This window comes from Mytilus edulis, chromosome 13, assembly GCF_963676685.1.
Source record: "Mytilus edulis chromosome 13, xbMytEdul2.2, whole genome shotgun sequence".
In the NCBI taxonomy this organism is placed as follows: domain Eukaryota; kingdom Metazoa; phylum Mollusca; class Bivalvia; order Mytilida; family Mytilidae; genus Mytilus; species Mytilus edulis.
Genome location: NC_092356.1, coordinates 70,558,345 through 70,563,491, shown reverse-complemented (window position 1 = coordinate 70,563,491; position 5,147 = coordinate 70,558,345).

Below are 5,147 nucleotides of genomic sequence, written 5' to 3'. Positions count from 1 at the left end.
AAAGTCCCGTAAGACCCCTTTTAATATTTTAAAGAATGATTATATTTGTGTTAAACCCAAAAGTGACTCAGGAACTGCAGGAATATGATCACTTTTGTCTTTGAACCGACAGTAAAGTCCCTGAGAATGTTGGGCGTTCTTTGGATGAATAAATACGCAGCCACGTCTAGTCAGAAGCAGATTTTGCATCCTTTGTCTCGTGATGAGATAAAGTGCCAGGCTCTCTGCACATGTACGTTAATAGCCCTTGGAAGAACTTCTCCTTGCACGGTCTGGAGGTGGGCTGTTGCAAGGCTAAATTTCAATTCCTCTATCCAATATACCATCCAGTGTAATTTCAAATTTGTCGACATTGATTTCGATTAAAGACCTTCCGGTTGTATTAATGATCATTATTGATTTGATATCATCATGAGCATGCATGAAATATTTGATGCTGAACGTAAAACAAACCACAAACAATTAATTTAATATTTAAGTGTATCAGTGTAAATTAAATATACTTCTTCTGCTAGTGTTGTGGGGGTATACAATACAATAATACAATAATAATTTATTAACGTCTCACCATCAATGATATAGTATACACAATTCACATTATAAAAGGAAACCTTAAAATTATTAATGCCATTCTAAAAAGAATTATGAGAGACGGATTAAAAAGGAACTATAGTATTTACAAATTTCCAAAAAGCTATTATAAAACAAGTTAAATATCAAAACATATTTACATCAATTATAGGTATAAAAACCCGTCTTCTACGATCTAAAAGTTCTTTGATTGATCTATTGGATGACTCTCGTAGCGTCCTGTCTCTACCCGTATTGGGACAACACCACAGCGAAACTGAGAGTCATTTTATGTTGAATAATTGAAAAAATGAGTAATTACTAATTAAAAAAGAAAATCTTGGAACACAAGAAAAACAGATAAGGCAAATTAACACTAATGATATCAAGGTTCCTCTATAAAAATATATGTGAATAAAATGCATAATGATTGTATGTATTGATACAAATTATAAAATACATTTACACCATGATTACATTGAAAGTGTAAGGATACCCTACATTTATCATGATAATCATGTTCACTGTGAACGAAGTCAAATTTTAGAATGACTATCCTCCCCCTTTTTACATCTTGTAAATTACTCAAATCATCGTTTTGCATTCATTATAAAATCATAGATAAAAATTATATTAATTGTGTGGCAAACTTCTTTTAGTGGTGTCCAAACAATAAAATTTTAAGAAAAAAATAACCTATTTCCTCCTTTTAGTTTAAATAATTCCATTTCACTTGTTTTTTTTTTTTTTTATCGTTGCAAGATAATACAATTTATTGTTTCCCAAATCAATATTTTATGTACTATAAAAAAACAAAACTCTTAAAAGTAAATTCAAATTTTACAAACCATTTAAATCATACTTTCCTGCAATCTTACATAACTAATGCTAGCTGTTATTTAACTTAATTAATAAAGTAACATAGCATTAATTTTTAATTTACAACCCGTTAGTGTACAAAGGGAAGCAACTTTAAATGTTCTACGTAGGGGTAAAATTGGCAGGTTAATGGTGCAAAATCAGCAGGTGCCATATCAGCAGATGAGTGATCTAGACCCGTCTCTCATCGTGTATCATAGTAACTGTTGATCTATCATGATGCTAACAGACGAACAAGAACTTGATTCAGCTTTAAAAAAAAAATCAGTTGTGTCTGCTAGTGTAAGATTTGTAAAAAGAATGATGCTACAACATTTTGTAATCATCAGTACGAAAATGGTCTAGGTCTGAAGCATCATGCAATAAACTCAAATCTTTCCGTGCTCCCATAGCCTCGATAAAGCGTTTGTGTGTGCTTATTCCTCGCTTATTAATAAGCGATTCAGTAGAAAAACACTGACATATAACACACTAATCCCATTGCTTTTCAAGTCTAATTCGTTTCTGGCTTGATGGGCTTAGTTTAACAGGACTGTAAATGTGTGCCATATTCCGGGTCTGAAACGTGATCGAAGGATTTGATTTTTATATTACAATTATAACAAAACTATCAATAAAAAATTAAAATAAAGGTATAAAACCCAACAAAAAATATTTCCAATTACAAAACAACGATCTTCAAACTAACTGGACTATTCCAAATATACAATTTGACAAACAACAAGCAAGAAATAGAAATGAAATTAGTGACAATGGTCCAAGTTAATGACCTGGTACTGTAAGCTACAAAACGATTAACGGCACGAGAAAGGGCGTGTTTGAAACAAGGTAGAATGATCAGATTAAAGATCAATTTTTACAAAGCTGGAATACAGCTTTAGAAGAATGTAATAAACTTTGTATTTATAAACGATATAAACTAGAATTTGGTTTTGAAAAATACTTAGATTTTCATTGTAATGTATCTATATTAACAAAACTACGTAGCGGCACACTTAAATTAAATGTTGAAGTTGGTCGTTATATAAATACTCAAAGAGAAAACAGAATTTGTATGTGTTGTAATATGAATGTTTTAGAGGACGAGTATCATTTTGTTTTATCATGTCCAGCGTATAGATCTGTGCGTATAGAATTTTTACCTTTATTCTACTGTTCTTGGCCAAATCGGCACAAGTTAGATGATTTATTACAAGCTCATTCTAAATCTCTGACAGTAAAACTATGTAACTATTTAAATGCAGCTTGGAAAATTAGATCGCATATATTGTCATAATATTATTGTATACTCTGTAACTACTGTTCTCTGCTGTCTTTTGTTTGTCATATATTGTATATATTTTCGTTTGCCATAGCATGTATATGCTTCTTGCAAATAAAGTATTCATTCATTCATTCATATCACTAAATTTGTGTTTTAAATTGCCCCTTTCTTCTCACCGATTAACATCACACAAAAGATATTTTGCACACATATGAACCATTGTTATTGATGTAATCAGAGTAAAAATCCCGTGAAAGTAACACGTAATAAATTTTCTTTTGTTCAAAATGTGGTAAATTTCAGCTAAAAAATAGCCTTACTAAAATCATGAAATACTTATACTTAAATTATATAAATCTTTTCAGCTTTCGTTATATGATAAATTTAATTTTTAAGCTAAATGATAAGTATCATTTGAACAAATAACACAGAAGGCAATAATTTTATTTTTTGTGTTGAAGATGGTCTGTATGATGAGGTATCTGTGGGTACCCTAAGAAACCACAAACTTTTGAAAAACGTGACCACGGCAGCATACGACGACATTCATGATTAAAAAATATAATGATTTTCCAATCGTTTGCATATAAATATAGCCGTATGTTATCCGTTAACTTAAACTCGTTAACTAGACGTCTTTTTCGATACTGGGCACCCTACTAAAGAGTCTACTATAAAAACTGGGAAAATGCGGGAATTTTGGACAGTACAAGATTTGTTAGATGACCAGGGCAAAGTTATGTCATTTCAAAATTTCCAACAATTATATCAATTTAGGCCAAATATTTTACATTATTATGTAATAGCGCACTCGCTTAATGAGTGGTTAAACACGATCAATATTGAAGTAAAGGAGAAAAAAATTCATGCAATACTACCTTTTAACATAAGTATCTTTTTTGAATCAAAAAAAGGTTCAAAGGAACTGTACAAAATATTGAATGAAAAATATGTTACATTTGCTGCAAAGGAAAAATGGAAGAACCATCTTAATATGACTGGTATTAACTGGAAAAAAATATACACATCGTGTACAAAATATAGTAAAATCACTAAGCTTAGCTGGTTCCAATATAGAATTATAGAATTATCCATAGAATGTTGGGAACTAATTCACTACTTCACAAGATGAAAATAAATAGTAACAACATATGTACATTTTGCAAAGAAGGACCAGAGACCATAGAACATTTATTTTGGAGCTGTCCGATGGTCGCCAGTCTCTGGCATGCACTAAACATCTGGATTTTTGAAATGACAAATATTGAACTGCCTTTGAATATTATGATTATTTTATTTGGTATCTACGAAAATGTTAAATTGAATTTTGTTAAAAATAAGATTATTCTACTTTCAAAATATTATATTTACCGAACAAAACTACAAGAAGTTTTGCCAAATTTAAATGCTTTAAAAACTTTTTAAGGTGGTACCTAACACTACAGGGAGATAACTCTGTAAAGTCAGTTAAATGTTTTAATTACGTTGTGTTGTAAAGGGAATTTTAAGCTTCTCCATGATCAAAATTGATGTTTGTCAAACTTCTATATAACCATTGTAAAGACAGTTGGTTCCAAATTTTTGAAATTTTTATATTTTTGTTAAAGGGTCAAAGTAAATACTTTGTCAAAATTTTATGAAAATTAAACAAGACAAATTAATTTTAATGAAAGTGTTGGGTACCACCTTAAAGGAACACTTGATCTTAGAAAAATACATTTCATTTAAAAACCTCTCTGTAGAGGAATATAACAAATACTGGAGTCCCTGGGCCCCTATCATCGAATAAATAATAAATGTTAAAATTTGATTGAAACACCACTTATGTATATTGCAAGAACACATAAGATTTCAATGTTATAAGATATTTATTTATGTTCAACCTATTATTGCACCATCATACATATTCAATTGTTGTTTTATTATTTAATACTTCTTTTGTGTGAAAATAACATTCTGTATACCTTTGTTCATACATGTTGTGCTAGTCTTATTTGTTACAATAAAGAAAATTCATTATAAAAAAAAGTTATATGCATAGGTAATTTTACGTGTATTTACATGCATAGTTATGGGAGAATGTCTGATGTACAATTGGTTTGGGTAAATACTTACTATCAAAATATTGCGTCCCAAGGAAAATAGAGCAAACCATTATGTCTTTCTTTTTGGTGACTATGAGGTTTAATTAAGCCTCGAAAAACTTAAATTCACTTCAGTCATTTGCATCAGTAAATATATTTTTTCAAAAGTTAATCAAACCACATAATGATAGTAATTGTACTATAATATCTATTAAACAAGAGTGCACGCGCTGAAATATTTCGCCTGTTTTATTGGCCATTGATTTTGTTGATAGTCCTTAATATAAGAATAAGAATAAGAATAAGAATACTTTATTAATCCAATTATGGACCCTTGCGGGTTTTAAATT